At 47.8% G+C, this 18295-nt stretch overlaps 1 protein-coding gene across 7 annotated transcripts in view; it reads right to left on the bottom strand.

The window, feature by feature from the left end:
- LOC146809397 (protein kinase C and casein kinase II substrate protein 3-like) overlaps positions 1-11558 on the bottom strand; it is a 241572-nt gene extending 230014 nt beyond the window's left edge. For 3 of the 7 annotated variants that reach the window (XM_085616226.1, XM_085616230.1, XM_085616232.1), the window contains exon 1: positions 10557-11558. The gene's annotated coding sequence lies outside the window, so the exon portion shown is untranslated. Of the gene's footprint in view, positions 1-9940; positions 10044-10556 lie in introns of those variants that run through there. The other 4 variants (XM_085616231.1, XM_085616233.1, XM_085616227.1 and 1 more) reach the window with 3 other exon arrangements.
- Between the last annotated feature and the right edge of the window lie 6737 nt (positions 11559-18295).

Below are 18295 nucleotides of genomic sequence, written 5' to 3'. Positions count from 1 at the left end.
GTAGTCCCTCTCTAGAAACGTGTGCCCTGGTAGTCCCTCTATAGAAACTTGTGCCCTGGTAGTCCCTCTCTAGAAACGTGTGCCCTGGTAGTCCCACTCTAGAAACTTGTGCCCTGGTAGTCCCTCTCTAGAAACGTGTGCCCTGGTAGTCCCGCTCTAGAAACTTGTGCCCCGGTAGTCTCTCTCTACAAACGTGTGCCCCGGTAGTCCCTCTCTAGAACGTGTGCCCCGGTAGTCCCTCTCTAGAAACGTGTGCGCTGGTAGTCCCGCTCTAGAAACTTGTGCCCTGGTTCTCCCTCTCTAGAAACGTGTGCCCTGGTAGTCCCTCTCTAGAAACATGTGCCCTGGTAGTCCCTCTCTAGAAACGTGTGCCCTGTGTCCGTCTCTAGAAACGTGTGCCCCATGTCCGTCTCTAGAAACGTGTGCCCTGGTAGTCCATCTCTAGAAACGTGTGTCCTGGTAGTCTCTCTCTAGAAACGTGTGCCCTGGTAGTCCCGCTCTAGAAACGTGTGCCCTGGTAGTCCCTCTCTAGAAACGTGTGCCCTGGTAGTCTCTCTCTAGAAACTTGTGCCCTGGTAGTCCCTCTCTAGAAACGTGTGTCCCGGTAGTCCCACTATAGAAACTTGTGCCCTGGTAGTCCCGCTCTAGAAACGTGTGCCCCGGTAGTCCCTCTCTAGAAACGTGTGTCCCGGTAGTCCCTCTCTAGAAATGTGTGCCCTGGTAGTCCCTCTCTAGAAACGTGTGCCCTGGTAGTCCCTCTCTAGAAACGTGTGCCCTGGTAGTCACGCTCTAGAAACTTGTGCCCTGGTAGTCCCTCTCTAGAAACGTGTGCCCTGGTAGTCCCGCTCTAGAAACTTGTGCCCCGGTAGTCTCTCTCTAGAAACGTGTGCCCCGGTAGTCCCTCTCTAGAAACGTGTGCCCCGGTAGTCCCTCTCTAGAAACGTGTGCCCTGGTAGTCCCGCTCTAGAAACTTGTGCCCTGGTTCTCCCTCTCTAGAAACGTGTGCCCTGGTAGTCCCTCTCTAGAAACATGTGCCCTGGTAGTCCCTCTCTAGAAACGTGTGCCCTGTGTCCGTCTCTAGAAACGTGTGCCCCGTGTCCGTCTCTAGAAACGTGCGCCCTGGTAGTCCATCTCTAGAAACGTGCGCCCTGGTAGTCTCTCTCTAGAAACGTGTGCCCTGGTAGTCTCTCTCTAGAAACGTGTGCCCTGGTAGTCCCTCTCTAGAAACGTGTGCCCTGGTAGTCTCTCTCTAAAAACGTGTGCCATGGTAGTCCCTCTCTAGAAACGTGTGCCCTGGTAGTCCCTCTCTAGAAACGTGTGCCCTGGTAGTCCCTCTCTAGAAGCGTGTGCCCCGGTAGTCTCTCTCTAGAAATGTGTGCCTCGGTAATCTCTCTCTAGAAACGTGTGCCGTGGTAGTCTCTCTCTAGAAACGTGTGCCATGGTAGTCCCTCTCTAGAAACGTCTGCCCTGGTAGTCCCGCTCTAGAAACTTGTGCCCTGGTTCTCCCTCTCTAGAAACGTGTGCCCTGGTAGTCCCTCTCTAGAAACGTGTGCCCTGGTAGTCCCTCTCTAGAAGCGGGTGCCCCGGTAGTCTCTCTCTAGAAATGTGTGCCCCGGTAATCTCTCTCTAGAAACGTGTGCCGTGGTAGTCTCTCTCTAGAAACGTGTGCCATGGTAGTCCCTCTCTAGAAACGTGTGCCCTGGTAGTCCCTTTATAGAAACTTGTGCCCCGGTAGTCCCTTTATAGAAACTTGTGCCCTGGTAGTCCCGCTCTAGAAACTTGTGCCCCGTTAGTCCCGCTCTAGAAACTTGTGCCCTGGTTCTCACTCTCCTGAAACTTGCGACAAGACATTCTGCTATTCCATTGCCATATTTCTCTGTTCATGTTATCATGAGTCTTGTCCCAGTTGCTCTGGTGTCCGACCCTCCCTCACATATGTCAGATGATTCCAGGTCCATCCCGTTTCCACGTGTCAGAGCCTCTGGTGTATTAAAAGCTGTTGTGCTGCCTTCGCCTATTCTTGTAACACAGGCACCATTTCTCCCCAGAAGCACAGGCGTGAGCACGCGGCCTCGGCTATTGGATGGTCTATTGTGATTTCTACTGATGCCCTCCTCTCTTTGACATCTTCATCCCAGAACCTTTCCCTGCACCCTTTAGGTTTTACTTTTTCCAGCTAGCCATGGGCTCTCTGAGTTCTCCCCGTAGTAACTATCAGGGTACAAGTGACTGGTTCAATAGGCTGCATGTAAGGCTTGTTCAGTGATAGGGGGCACAGCTCGTGTTGAGTGGTTCTATATCGGGGGCCCTCACCAGGGCCTCATCTCTCTACAAATGTATTGTGATAGGGTGCTGAGAAATCTCTCCCCGAAGCTCTCCTTTTTGGTGTCCCCGAACAGATCTTTCGTTCTCTTTTCAGGTGAGCGATACTTGAGTCCCTTCTTTGCTCTGCCCGCCCCAGGGTATAGTCTGTTTGTCTTGCTTCGTCAGAGCCTTTCGGGGTAGATACCACATCAACCAGACCAGAGCCCTGGAAAGTTTGCTGGTGGTAACAGGAGACTAGGACAGCGGAGGGCAAATGCCAGACAAAATCTTCGAAGACTTTATGAAACTGTGTAAGAAAGTTTGTTGCAGTCAATTTAACATCCACGGTGCCGTGGAACATCGACAGCGCATGCATGCAACAGCACCTCAGTTATTGGAAATGTTTTCCCTGGATTACCCCCCATTGTTTTTTCTGGGGATGCTCAAATTATCAGCCATTTTGGAATGCATCCTCATCACTACTAGCACCTATGTACGTGGAGAAGCCCCCGGTGCCCCAGAAACCGTTGTCACCCATGTTGAACCCGTAGTTGACTTTCGAGAATCCAGGATACAATATGTTCAGTGGAGATAAATGTATCAGATTCTCATAGCCAATGTCAATAGAGCATAGCCTCATATTTGAATGTGACTTCAAGGCCAACCAATCAAAATGCTGAATGTTTTTAGAATTCCGCATCCATTGACGTATCCGCAGATGGTACAAAGTAAAGATACCAGGAGTCAGCAATGCTTTCACCCTTTGCAGTGCGGATATGTTTCTTTTTTATGAACCATCTTCCAAAACAGAGAACAGATTTACAGAAACTACAAAAATGGTCCAGACTGGAAAGTACCCTGCCTTCCGGCCAAATCTGATGTAAATCTATCCGTGGTTTGGACTGCATATGAGAACAAAATTCAACATGGGGATTTCGGATCCATGCTGCCAAAAGTCCCCTGCTTGCATAACTTGTGAACCCCAGGATCACGCCATGCCAAATGTGGAACAAAGGCCCAGTATTAGGCGTGTCGAGTATCTGCCAAATGACATGTACATGTGCTGAAGTTACTTGAGTTATCCACATTACAAAAATGAATTTCCTAAATCGCAATCACTCAAATATATATATATATATATATATATTTTTTTTTATATATATGCAAATTCACTGAAAAAACCATAGGTTTCACACATGTTATAGTTAGCTGGACATTTTACTGATAAAAAACCTATGAAATTCCCCCGTTATAGTTAGTGCAGGCAACTATAACTCACGCGACCGCAATCCTCTGCTGATGCGAATACTGTATTTAGACACTTATTTACCCATGTCTTCTTCCATAAATTTTTAGCTATACATATATTAAAAATATTTTTTTTTCATAAAGACACATATGTCATCAGCAGAGGATTGCGGTCGCGTGAGTTATAGTTGCCTGCACTAACTATAACGGGGGAATTTCATAGGTTTTTTATCAGTAAAATGTCCAGCTAACTATAACATGTGTGAAACCTATGGTTTTTTCAGTGAATTTGCAAGGTTTTTTAAATGCTAATTCCTAACTATAACGTGTGTGAAACCTATGGTTTTTTCAGTGAATTTGTACGTTTTTTTAAATGCTAAGTTACTTTACGCCATTCGTGGCGTGCGCGCCCACTTAACGCAGTTCGTTCCGTGCGCGCACAGTGCGCTTCGCGCACCGTGCGCGCACAGTGAGCACGCGGTGCGCTTCGCGCACCGCGCGCCCACTTTACGCAGTTAGTTCCGTGCACGCACGGTGGGCACGCGGTGCGCTACGCGCACCGCGTGCCCACGTTACGCTGGATGGGCCATGTACGCACGATGCGCTTCGCGCACCGTGCGCACATGGAGGGCATATTATGCGCTTCGTTGTGCAAGGTAAACATTTACATTTTAATTGCATACATATGCCATGCACAAATGGTGCCCTTCGTGCACCATTTGCACACGGGGTGGGGAGAGTATGGTTAATTTTTTTTTTTTAAACATTTATATTTCATTCATGTTGTTTGCCATGCACATATGGTGCCCTTCGGGCACCATTTGCACATGGGGTGGCGATAGGATGGATAATTTTTTTTTTTTATTTTTTTTTTACCGTTTGCGTACGGTAAGCGTAATCGGCGATTATTCGAAATAAAAAATTATTGAGTTTTTGGCCTTGGGGGTTCTTTGGGGAACCATTCAACAAGGTTAGGTGGTAAAGAGCTGTCTAAACAGCCCCTTTACATGTTTTTTGCCTTTGTTTTTCGTCCCCCCCTCAGAGTGCGAGTGAGAAAATGGCGGCCGACACTTCCTGGTTTCGACCGATTCGAATGTTTAATAAGATCTAACAGCCAATCAGAATCGCGCTCGCCCACGTCACCGTACGCGTACGGTAAGCTTACCGTAAGCGCACGGTAAGCGCACCGTAAGCTGCCACAGATATATATATTGATTTAAATGCTATTTTCTCAGGAACTACTGAACAGATTTACACCAGACCTACAAAAGGCACTTCCTTGACCTGAGGACTACCTCTCTGCCAAATTTCAAGTAACTCTGTTCAGCCGTTCGGGCTGTAGCTGTGTCTAAAGGTCCTATGGAAAAATGCATGGGAAAAACGCGTTTTGGGACCCCCTTTTTTCTCAGCCCCCGCTTGACGAATCACCCCGAGACTTTCAGGGTAGGAGCTGAGCGGAGCGCCCCATTAGTTTTGAAAATTTCACGAGGATTCGTCAACCGGCGCCAAAGTTATTCAAAGTAGAATTTTCAGATTTCCTATGGAAACTCGGTCCTAACTATAACTATCTACTGGCGACCGCCAGTAGATAATATATATATATATATATATCAATATATAGATATATAGATATGTATATATATACACACACTCACATTTTCTCCTCCAAAGACTGAGGGTGCTGGCGTGCTTCCCAACTGTCAGTGATGCTAACAGAAACAGCACGCCCGCTGTCACGTTACAATATCATGAGATGCATTCCACCATCAGGAACGAAAACAGCACTCTGGTTACTGCTTCCAAAATGAATTTATTGAGTCTGAAGCTTATCAACGAATTTCGGTTGAACACTGCAACCGTGATCATGATAAACGCCATTGTCTGTGTTCACATTAAGTAATTTGTCTAAGTTAACAACATAAACATAGGACACAAAAAACAATGCTGGATATAGCCACCATCTTTAAACATTTAAAAATACAATTTTGTACATACCAACTGATTCACTCTGAAAGTAAACGTCCAAACCAAAAACATGTCACCTTATCACTGCATGATTATCACATGATTTATATTAGATAGTGTCTGATTTACTTGTGTAAAACCATTAAATGATCTATGATCTATGGCTGGTATGTGCACTCTTCAAGTCATATACACCTATAACTGCGATTTTGACGTTCAAACTCATTTTCGAGCCAGCATATACCAGACCATGTAAACATGATCACAAAATTCATATTGACATCATCATAAAACATTTGCCTGTGATTAAAGTAACACTCCAAATCTAGCACAAAACTTCGCACAACATTTCTTCATTCGGCTCTAGATGTTCACTCTGCTCAAGTGAACTTAGATATCAGTGAAAACCATTCTGCTGCTGCATTGTCTCATTAATTGCCTCGATCCAAAACTCAAATATTCAAATAACTATAATTTAATTGCCAATGGCCATGAACTGTTTAGCTAGATGTTTAATAATCGTTAACCTAAACATGTATAGAATTCCTCGTCCACGTTTAAACCATATGGTTTCTTGCTATCCATCTCAAATATGAACCTAGTCAAGTAATAGTACCATTGTACGTCAGTGCCATAGCTCCAATCATCTGCCGTTTCCTCATGTAAAAATACAGTAACATTTGGTTTTATCACTCAATAATGCTTATAAATTTATTTAGCTACTATATTTATCTTTGATTGTTAAAACCATCTTGGTCTTTCTGTTCACTGCCCCATAGGATACACAACAGAGCACACTGCACACACCCAACATACCTCAAATGTGCCTTGAATGGCTACTAATAGGCCAACAACATTCAAGACCAGCACAATTTCTAACAGAACACATTTATTTATATTTTTTTATTTAGGACTTTCATATAGCACATCGAATGTACTCACAATTGCTTCAGAGGAGCTAAAGAAATAATGTAAACATGGAAAAAATGACAGCGAGAGCAGCAAATGGAGAGAGTGGGAGAGTGAAAGAGAAAAAAGCAAAAATAAGATGAGAAAAGAAATAAAGATGGGCATAGGAAACTGGAAATGAGAGAGGGAAGAAAAAATGAAAGTAGGAAGGAAAGGTGTAGTGAAGGAAGTGTGAAAGGAAGGAATGAAAGGTGAAAGAAAAGTGGAAGGGAGAAAGTGTGTAAAAAAGGAAAGAACAATGCAATGATGGATGAAGAGAAGGGAGAAAGGATAGATGTGGATGGATGAAATGATCAACTGGTGATGGATGGAATGGTGGTTGCAATAATGGACAGAAGGGTTAAATAACAAATGAAAGGAAAACCAATAGGATGTCTGGTTGGGATGTCTGGTTGGTGATCAACGTGAATGGAATGTCCCAGTAGTTGGAATTGTAAAAGAATGATTGGTGGGTGCATGGATGATGAAAGGATGGAAGGATGTAAATCTGAATTGGGGATGGATGAATGGATGTATTAACTGATATGCGGATAAAATAATCATGGGATGGATGGAATGCGGAAAGAATAGGTGCTGGGATGAAAACATGGATATATGGAATGATGGGAAAGGGAAAGGATGATACCAAGGGCATGTGGTTTGGGGTAAAAGGAAACACGTTTTTATTCACTGGACACATAAGCTGAACTCTCTGTGGCACAAACAGCTTGGCTGCCGATTTACAGCTATGTGAAAAAGAACTGTATGCACTAAGGCAGGCTTTGTATTCATGTGTGTGCATTGTTCAAACTTGTACACAGGATTCAGAAATGCAAAAACATTTCTATTAGGGCTGGTGCTCTACAGACATGCAGAGAGCTCAGCTTACATTACTGACAGCGGTTCCAGTATACAAATGTGAACACACGTTTGGGGAGTTCAACAATTTGGCACTACTTACAGTTCTCCAAGAATGTTCCCTGATAATATTTTAATACATGTAGAGGCCTGAAAAGAAGATTGGCCATTGTTTGCTTTCAAAATAAAATAATGCACCAAAAAATGTGCAACTTGAAAAAAATGTTTTGTAAAGCCATTGTACAATTTTAAATACGATTTCTCTGTTGCATCATTTAGCAAAATATGGTAGATACATGACAATATTTTCTAAAAAAGTTTAATAATGTAGAATCAGTGTAAAATCTTTATGAGCAACATTATGGGCAACGTGAAAATAAATTAAGGGTCCAATTCCTTCAAAACAAAGTCACAAATTTGCACCTACAGGAATTTGTCCTTGCATTGATTCAAATGTACAACTTTAAGAGATTTTGAAGAATTTGTAGAAGTAGATCTGTTAAAAGCAACTCTTAGCAATTTTTTGTGAATCCATTCTGACATGAGCAAATATACACATGCATCTCTGAGTGTGTGAAAATCTGCTCAACGACTGCAAATTCACTTCCCTTAGACCACCTTTTCCCCACCCTGGAAAACATACCTACCCTTATGGGGGTCAATTTCCAACCTTTTCCTGTGCAGAAAGAGATGCAGACTAGTTTGTGAATACCCCTTGACATGCATGTTTATGTGTGTGCACAGACGCACAGGGCATTCCAAACCAGGAACTAGCGCTTCCTGCCCAACTGTATGCAGTGCTGTGTAAAGGTGGCAAAATCAGAACCTTGCTGGAATCCAGGCCCAGATAGACCAGGAGCCACGGCATGATGAAAGAGGCTGCGATACTGATATAATGGGAACGCTGCCCTAATCGGTCTACTTGCGGCATGGCACTAAAAGGGCAAAGTGGATGAATTCAGAAGCATCTTGTTCCTTGCTCAAGAAGATATTGTATAAGATCCCACATCCCTGAAAGGTTTGGACCAAAGTGGGAATGGCGGAGGGGATTGTTTATTTTCAGCCTGGTCACTGCCTTGGTTGGACGGAATGTCCACAACCTGGTATTCCTCGCTCAGTAACGCCATGTTATTAATTAGTCAAACTACAAAACTGAGTTAGACAGAACTCTGATCAAACAAACACCAGCCCAGATACAGATGTATCATAGAGTCAGGTGTGCCAGCGTGCCCACAACAGCTCTAAATAGCACAGGGCATCATCAAATACAAAATATGAGATGGGACACCTAACACACTTCCAGCCCTGCACAGATGTACCACCTAGAAGGATATTACTGTGCCCACCGCAGCGCTTGCACACACCGCCAGGAACCACCAACATACAACAGAATGTGTGTAAACAGAGCTCCACAACTCCACACAACACAGCCCATGAAAGCCATCAGTTGGCTATCCAAGTACACAAACACCACCCGCTACATCAAGTTAATACACACACATGCAAACGTGTATGATAATAAACAAACCAGATGGCACATACACCTCTTGGATGCACCACAGGCCACACCCAGCAAACGGTCAACACATATCATTTTCAACAATCGAACAACAAGCATTGTCACACTGACTGCACAAGTCACTTTTCATTAACACTGAAAGATCCAGTCTGCAACAAGTCCTTTAAACCAAGGTGAGAAGGCGTCGTTCGCGGTGGGGTTGTGAGGCTTCACCCATGGCAGCTCGGGTGCCAAATAATTAATTATAACATAAAATAACAAAACAGATCACTTGATTACTACTTATTTGGAATAAAAACCCATAACATCGAACACAACAGAACAGTCCTTACACAAACCTTAAGAATCAACATTCATTAAAAAGTCCCAGATGATATTTACACATAAACTTTATCGAACAGATACATCAGCAGTTAAACTGCACCCACAGCGGTAGAGACTCGTGTCAAGTGCCCCGCCCGGGTAATCACTGCAGACCCACCCACTGCAGTCTGCTATCAATTACCACTGGCGAGGAAGGGGGGGGGGGGGGGGGAGTGCAGACTGCCCCACTCTCAGCTTCACCTCTTCAGAGTCCCACTCAAAACGGGTACGGCATAGCGCCGAGAACCGGACACCGTTTATTTAGCAGCTATAACTGACTTTTCTTGGCAGTTTTGCTCAAACTGTCCACTCAATGTGCCTAACAAAAAAACATGTATGTGTCCTCATGTAACGCAACTGGTGCTATGTAATGCGCTCTGATACCCGACACCGGGTCAAGTTCGCGCTATATGAAACTCCGTAAATAAAATAAATAACATTGCGGTCAGAAACATGTTACTGAGGAAGGCCTCTTCCCAGCTGCCTGTCGGCACACGGGCTGCGCCCCCTGCGCTCTCTCTTCTCTCGCTTTTTAAAGCTGCTGTCTCTCCCTCGCCTTCTTTCTCAGGATTGATCTCCCCCTACATATAAATATGCGCGCACTCCTTCTTTTCCTCCTGCTCTGTCGCCGTCAGCCTCTCTCTGCCCCCGTCTCTTCCTAGGTGTCCGCGTGTTTCTGTACCATCTACAGTTCTTTCTCTCATTTCTCGCACTCTCTCGCTCTCTGCCCTTCACCTTCCTCCGGTTTCCCTGGCGCTTCTTCTTTTCTCTCCTCTCTTGTCCCTGTTTCTCTCATTCTTTTCCGCTATCGCCTGCTCCCCCTCCACCTCTTCTTCCCTTCCCTCCTCAAAGCCCGTCCCTTCTTGGCAGGTCTCCGCGCCTCGCTCAGCTGTGCTCTCATGTCCCGTTACTCTGCCCTTCCCAAGCCTCGTCTTTCACCGAAGTCCAGGCCTAGAAACGGGAATGAGTTAGATTCCCCGACGCCCCTCTCACCCCACTCCCTCTTACACAAACCCCAGCACACCCCACACCGAGAGCGCTGGGGACTGACACCCCGAGCACAGCCCAGCCACGTCCCGCCCGGAGAGAGCCGGGTGGAGGCTCGAGGGGAGGCGGGATCTCGGTCCCGTTATCCCGGAGCACGGAGAGGGCTCGGAGTTGGTTTGAAGGAAAGTTTTTACGTTTATGAGAAGTATGCGATGTGTCAGGAGGCTGGAGCACAGGACCCTCGGTCCGTGCCAGCCGTACCCAAGGCACCAGGAGTCAGGCTGGCACCCTCAGCGCAGGAAGCAGCGCGCGCCGGCGGGGCACCGGGGACTTTGGGGAGAAAGAAAGCGGAGACAGCACTCACCCACCGAAGCGCGGCGTCCCCTCTCCAGCCTCCGAGTGCGGGCGGGGGGCGAGCCCACTGCCAGCTGACGGACGAGGGGAGGGGCCGGCCCGGGATTCCCTGCCCGGCTCCCCCACACACCCTCCTTCTCCATCGGTCACTGCGGGATCTATCGCAGGCAGCAGGGTCTGTCACTGCGGGGGCCTCCTTACTGCTTCTGGGTCTGCCCCTGCTCCCCGCCTGGCCTGTCACTGCTTCCCGATGGGTGTGTCACTGTTGAGTTTATCATTGCTGGGGTTCTCACTTTGGAACCTGTCACTACGGGACCTGTCATAGCTCCCTGCCGGGTCTGTCCTTGCGGTTCCTTCAAAGGCGGGTCTGTCACTGGCACTGCGGGATCCATCACTGCCGTGTATGGCATTGCTTGCTACGGGGTCTGTCAGTGCCGGATCTGTCACTGCTTCCTAGTGGGTCTGTCACGGGGTCTGTCAGTGCTGGGTCTGTCACTCAGTGATTCCTACTGGGTCTGTCACTACGGTGTATTTCAACGCTCTCTGCTGGGTCTCACTGCCGTGTCTGGTTTGCTTACCACTGGGCCTGTCACTGCCGGGTCTGCCACGGGGTCTGTCACGGTCACTGCCGTGTCTTTCACTGCTCTCTGCTGAGTCTGTCACTGCTGGTTCTGCCACTGCCACTACTTCCTAGTAAAGTCTGTCACTGCTGGGTCTATCACTGCTCTCTGCTGGGTCTTTCCCAAGGAAACCTATCACTGACGGGTGTATTGTTGCTCCTGCCCGGCCTGTCACCAATCCCCGATGGGTCTGTCACTGCGGGGCCTATCACTGCCGGCTTTGTCGCTGTGGGATCTATTCCTGCAGGCTCGGTCACTGCTCCCTTCCAGGTTTGTAACTGCGAGTCCTATCACAGGAGGACCAGTCACTGCGGAATCTATTACTGGTATGTGTGCCACTGCCGGATCTATCACTGTTCCCTGCCAGGTCTGTCACTGTGGAAGCTGTCACTGTTCCCTGCCAGGTCTGTCACTGCGGGAGCTGTCACTGCTACCTGCTGGTGGCTTGGGGGTGGATCGGCAGGTGAGCCCTGGCCCCTCCTAGTGCCCCACCACAAGGCGACAGCCACAGCTGGAAAAAACACACACTCCCCACTCAGCCTGGGAACAGGGATGTTGTTCCTGTTTACATTTCATGTTTTACTAACTCTTGCATTCTCTAAGAGTATTTACATTTTCCAGGAGGTTGTGTTTATGTGTGTTTTTTATGCAGCATATTAATCATGTGTAATGTGTACTGTGAAAGAGTCACTTCTGTGTATCTAACTGTGAGTTCAGTTTGTGGGTGGAAGTTTATAACAGGCTATGCATGGCTGAGAGCTGTGGGCTGCAGCTGAAAGGCAGTGCAGATTTCTCCCAGTACCCATCAATGGGCAATAAAGAGGCTGAGAATACATGCTCATCCATTCCTTGGCTTCTCTGCTGAGTACACAGACCTATGGTCAGGTGTACCATGGTGTAGGAAAGTGGCTCTGTATATACTGTTCCCAAATAGGTACAGTGTGCACAGAGTCCACAGTCCCCAGAGGTTTGGCAGAGGCTAAAGTTAGATATAACCTTACTCTCTAAAGTGGTAGCTTGGTCGAGCAGTAAGGCAGTATCAGAGGACAGTGTAAAGCATTTGTTGTACACACTCAGTCAGCAAATGGTCTCACACACTCAAGAACTGAACTCTAGACCAATGGTTTGTATTTAAAAATATATGGTTGTTTTATTTTAGAACCAACAATAGATTTAAAAATATATTTTCTCTGAATGAGAGGCTTTATATAAATACTTTCAATATGCAGTAGGCTTTTTGAATGCAATAGACACAGTTGTTGCAATAGGCAACACAATTTCAAACACAATAATACATTGAGCTCAATGGGAATTTCTCGTTAAATGCAATTAGTTACTTTGAGGATTAATATTCTAACTCCAGGACTGGATCCTAGATTCAGTCCTGGGACAGTTCCTCGAAACAGGTGAGTAAATACGTTTTAGTTACTATTGTGATTTTTAATCAATATTTTGGTATTTTAAAAGTTGACACTTAAAAACTTTTTCTAATAGAATCACCTATGTTATCCTATAGGAGGAAATTCACTTCGCAGGTAAGTGCGGTTATTGTTACTTTTTCTAGTTCAGTGTTGGATCGTGGATCCAGCACTAGTGTACCACCTGTAAGCAGTTGTGAGAATGCGTTTAGGCTATACAGGCGATTTTTAACGAATATTTGTAAGTTTGCAAAATCGACACAAGAAATTTCACAGAAAAAAAGTCAATGGTTTCCTATGGAAGAAATTTCAAGTTACAGGTAAAGTATGTTCTCGTTACTTTTGTAATCCAGTGCTGGTCTCCTAGGTTCAGCACTGGGACATCTATCTAAAACAGGTAAGTAATTACGTTTTCACAGTTGGTACGATTCACTAAGAATATTTGTAGTTTACAAAAATTGACACAAGAAATTTCACAGAAAAACAGTCAATGGTTTCCTATGGAAGAAAATTGAGTTAGCGGTAAGTATGATTGTAATTACTTTTCAGGGTCAGTGCTGGCCACCAAGATCCAGCACTGAGATCTCTCCTGATAGCAGGTGAGTATTTTCGTTTTCGTTACTCGGTTGATTTTAGGTAAATATTTTAAAGTTTAGAAACTCCACACTTAGAAGCATTTTCTAGTCAACCCAGTCAATGTTACCCTATGGAAGAAAAGTGAATTATCGGCTTTTGGGTAAGTACTCGACTGGCAGAGTTAATGTTCTGGGCATAGACTCAGGGGTCTCCCAGGGTCAGGTAAGTACAGTTGTTACACCCTCAGCGGCACAGGGGCAGCCGGGTGCAGAGTGAGTTAGGCCCAATGTTATCCTATGGGAGGAAGGGGGCCTGAGGTTGGTGGCTGCTGGCTAGCAGGCCACGCGGCTGTGGGAGCTGGGCTCCTGGTCACTTGCTCAGTGCAAATGGGGAAGTAGGTTAGAGTAGAAGTTGCACTGCCAGGACCACTCGGGCGGCTGGGTGCAGGATGCTTTTGAGCTGTCGGGCGCTCAATGGATTGCATGGAGAAGCTCAAGAACGAACAAAGGCTGCAAGCTCGGGGACGAAGATTCTTCAGGTGCGACCACCACTTCGAGAGGTAAGTTGGGTAGTTGGAGGATAGGTAGGCACTCAAGAGTGGAGCACAGGGGGCCACAGGGTGCATGGGTGCCTTTTGGCGTCAGGAAATCTTACCCTCTGCTGGTCGCGGTTGGAGGGGTCCCTGGTTCTGAGGCTGCAGGCGTCGTGAGGAACGTCGAGGTGGGTCCTTGGGTGCTGGTTTCGGGGTCACAGTCACCGGGGGGACGTCCTCGTGGTCTTGGTCCACTCCAGCACATGCCAGGATTAGCGGGTGCGGAGTGTGCAGGGTTCGCGGTTCCTGGCTGATGCCAGGGGTCAGTTACTTGCTTTGAGCAGTACCACTGCTCGTGGGAGTCCCAGTTGCTTTGAGTCAAAAGGTAGCCAGGTCCTCCGGGGTTTGTGAGGTTGCTGGCCACTGGAGATGCCGGGGTTTAGCAGGAGCAGGTTCGAGGGTCGACAGGCCGGTAGGGCTGAGGTCAAAGCAGTTGGTGTCTTCCTCTTGTTAGCAGCTGCACGGCGGGTCTTCTTGCTTCTTGATCTTCTTTGCTGTTTCGGAATCTGGATCTAAGGAAGGAAGGTTCAGGGTGCTCCTAAATACTAAATTTAGGGGCGTTACAGGTAGGTAAAGGGCAGGGACCACTGGGTCCCTGCCCTGGGGTGGGTACACCCCCTATCCTGCCACTCTCCTGTGGGAGGGGGCAGTGGCCTAGTCCTGATTGGGCAGGGCTCCCCCTCTTCAAGATGGCGAGAGCCCGGAGATGTGCTTCACCTCGCCTCCCCCACCTGAGGGGTGGGGTTGGCAGAGGCTGGCACACCCCCTGTCCTTCCTTGGAGTTTCCGGCCAGTCTTCCCACCAGAGTGTGGGTTTAGAACCGGTAGGGGCCAGTTGCTGAGTACAGCAAGTGGTCTGGAGAAGCTCACAAAGGCGGCATGCCTTTGAAGCTTCCCCTGCCCATCCTGGGGGAGGAGACCTAGCACCTCGACCAGGATGTGCATTGTTCCAGGCCCAGGAGAGCGGATGGCTCTCTACCCAGGAGTCCAGCAACATGTCTGCTGTGTGGCAGCCTAGGCAGCCCCTCAGACAAGACATGGACTGTAGTTTAGGTTCAGGGGGCAACTCTAAGATGACCTCTGTCTTGCATTGTACATTAAATACTGCACTGGCATCAGTGCGGGTTTAATGTGCTGAGAAGTTTGATACCAAACTTCTCAGTCTTCAGTGGAGCCATCATGGTGCTGTGGAGTTCGTGTTGACGATCTCCCAGCACCATATACTCTTAAATGGCAGCACTGCACTTACAGTGCCCAGGAATGGACCTGGGTACTGTAGGGGCACAGGGCTCATGCTCCTGTACCCACTCCGCTGGCATAGGGCACCCAACTAGAGGGTGGCTGATCTATGCCAGGGCAGTGTGTGTTGTGGGCATGGCACACAGGGATGTGTGCCATGTCGACTCACTGTTTTGTTCTAAACCCAGACACTCAGCCTGCAAGGGCAGTGTGTTTGTGTCAGGGTACAGGGCCTCTAAGGGTGGCACAATAAGTGCTGCAGCCCTTAGGGGCCTTCCTTGGTCACAAGGCCCTGGGTACCTAGTGTACTATTTACCAGGGGCTGACATGTGGCCAGGGTTTGCCAATTTGGGTTTAGGTTTCAGCACAGTTTTTAGGGAAGGAACATAGGCCTTGGGCACCTGATTGGCAGGAGCCCAGGGCACACTCAATGTCCATTCAGCAATTCATCAAAAAGTGGGGGGCATACCATGCAAGAAAGATGGCACTTTCTCACACAACCCCCCACCCCCCCCCCCCAAACGAAAGGTGAAGAGACTAACCTTGCCCTATGGAACCTGCCTTGTCTAAGTGGAAGAACCTGGAATGTCCATCTGCATTGGCCTCGGGCAGTCCCTGATTTGTGTTCCACTTCAAAGTCTATTACCTGTAGGAAGATGGACCACATTAGTAGTTTTGGATTTTCCCCTTTCATCTGCATTAGCCATCTGAGAGGTCTGTGGTCAGTTTGAACCAGGAAGTGAGTACCAAACAAGTATGGCCTCAACTTCTTCAGGGACCAAACCACAGCAAAGGCCTCCCTCTCAATGGCACTCCAACGCTGCTCTCTGGGGAGTAGCCTCCTGCTTATAAAAGCAACAGGTTGGTCTTGGCCTTCATCATTGGTCTGGGATAGGACCGCTCCTATCCCTAGCTCAGAGGCATCAGTCTGCACTTTGAACTGCTTGGCATAATCTGGAGCTTTTAGAATTGGTGCTGAGCACATTGCTTCTTTTAGGGTGTCAAAAGCCGTTTGGCAACTAACTGTCCAGTTAACCTTCTTGGGCATCTTCTTGGAGGTGAGTTCTGTGAGGGGAGTCACAATGGACCCATAACCCTTCACAAACCTCCTGTAGTACCCAGTCAAGCCAAGGAATGCCCTGACTTGGGTCTGGGTTGTTGGAGCTACCCAGTCCAGGATGGCCTGTATCTTGGGTTGTGGAGGTTGTACCTGGCCTCCACCAACAAGGTGGTCCAAGTATACCACAGTGCCCTGCCCTATCTGGCATTTGGATGCCTTGATAGTGAGGCCTGCATTTTGCAGAGTCTCTAAAGCCTTACCAAGGTGGATCAGGTGATCCTGCCAGGTGGAGCTAAAGACAGCAATATCATCAAGATAAGCTGCACTAAAGGACTCTAACCCAGCCAGGACATGGTTCACCAACCTCTGGAAGGTGGCAGGGGCATTCTTCAACCCAAAAGGCATCACAGTGAACTGATAATGCCCACCAGGTGTGGAGAATGCTGTTTTCTCTTTTGCTCCTGGGGCCATGCCAATCTGCCAGTACCCTGCAGTTAAGTCAAAGGTACTGAGGAATTTGGCTGCTCCCAATTTATCTATCAGTTCATCTGCTCTTGGAATAGGGTGAGCATCTGTCTTGGTGACAGAGTTGAGCCCTCTATAGTCCGCACAGAACCTCATCTCTCTCTTTCCATCCTGTTGATGAGGTTTGGGGACCAGAACCACTGGGCTAGCCCAGGGGCTCTCAGAGGGTTCAATAACCCCTAACTCCAGCATCTTGCTGACTTCAGCTTTGATGCTTTCCTTGACTTGGTCTGACTGGCAATAGATTTTGTTTTTGACAGGTGCACTGTCACCAGTGTCCACATCATGGGTACACCAGTTTGTCAGACCAGGGTTCAGGGAAAAGAGGCTAGCAAACTGTTGCAAGACTTGCTTGCAGTCAGTCTGCTGTTGGGCAGAGAGGGTGTCTGAAAAGACTACACCATCTACTGACCCATCTTGTGGGCTGTAGGAGAGGAGATCAGGGAGAGGTTCACTCTTTGCTTCCTGTTCCTCATCAGTCACCATCAGCATGGTGATGTCAGCCCTGTCATTGTAGAGTTTAAGGCGGTTCACATGGATAACCCTTTTGGGTGTCCTGCTAGTGCCCAGGTCAACTAAGTAGGTGACCTCACTCTTCTTTTCTAGGATAGGGTAAGGGCCACTCCATCTATCCTGGAGTGCCCTGGGTGCCACTGGCTCCAAAACCCACACCTGTTGCCCAGGTTGAAATTCAACCAGTGCAGCTTTTTGGTTATACCAGTGCTTCTGAAGCTCCTGGCTGGCCTCAAGATTCTTTGATGCCTTTTCCATGTACTCAGCCATTCTGGACCTTAGGCCAAGTACATAGTCCACTATGTCTTGTTTGGGCTCTTGGAGAGGCCTCTCCCAGCACTCTTTTACAAGACAAAGTGGTCCCCTCACAGGATGGCCAAACAGAAGTTCAAAGGGTGAGGAACCTACTCCCTTCTGTGGTACTTCTCTGTAAGCGAAAAGCAGGCATGGCAACAGGACATCCCATCTCCTCTTGAGTTTTTCAGGGAGTGCCATGATCATGCCTTTCAACGTCTTGTTGAATCTCTCAACAAGGCCATTGGTTTCTGGATGGTAGGGTGTAGTAAACTTGTACTGCACTCCACACTCCTTCCACATGTGTTTCAGGTAAGCAGACATGAAGTTGGAACCTCTGTCTGAAACCACCTCCTTAGGAAACCCTACCCTGGTGAAGACACCGAGGAGGGCCTTGGCTACTGCAGGGGCTGTAGTAGTCCTAAGAGGTTTGCTTCAGGGTACCTGGTAGCATGATCCACTACTACCAGAATTAATTTGTTCCCTGAGGCTGTGGGAGGTTCAAGTGGACCCACAATGTCCACACCTACCCTTTCAAAGGGCACCCCCACCACTGGCAGTGGAATTAGGGTGGCATTTGGGTGGCCACCTGTCTTGCCACTGGCTTGACAGGTAACACAGGAACTGACAAACTCCTTCACCTTTTGGTGCATCTGGGACTAGTAGCAGTGACTAACTAGCCTCTCCCAAGTTTGGGTTTGCCCCAGATGTCCAGCTAGGGGGATGTCATGAGCCAAAGTTAGGAGGACCTCCCTGTACTTCTGTGGCACTACCACCCTCCTGGTGGTTCCAGGAGGGGGGTTTCTTGCCTCAGCTTACAGTAATCCCTCTTCCCAATAAGCTCTGTGGGTACCACTGACATCTCCCTTTGCTTCTGAATCAGCTTGCTGCCTCAGGCGTTCAAGAGTGGGAC

The sequence above is a fragment of the Triturus cristatus genome, chromosome 7, assembly GCF_964204655.1.
Source record: "Triturus cristatus chromosome 7, aTriCri1.1, whole genome shotgun sequence".
NCBI classification, from domain to species: domain Eukaryota; kingdom Metazoa; phylum Chordata; class Amphibia; order Caudata; family Salamandridae; genus Triturus; species Triturus cristatus.
The sequence above is the reverse complement of the archived record's forward strand: the minus strand, read 5'-3'. Positions and strand labels throughout refer to the sequence as shown.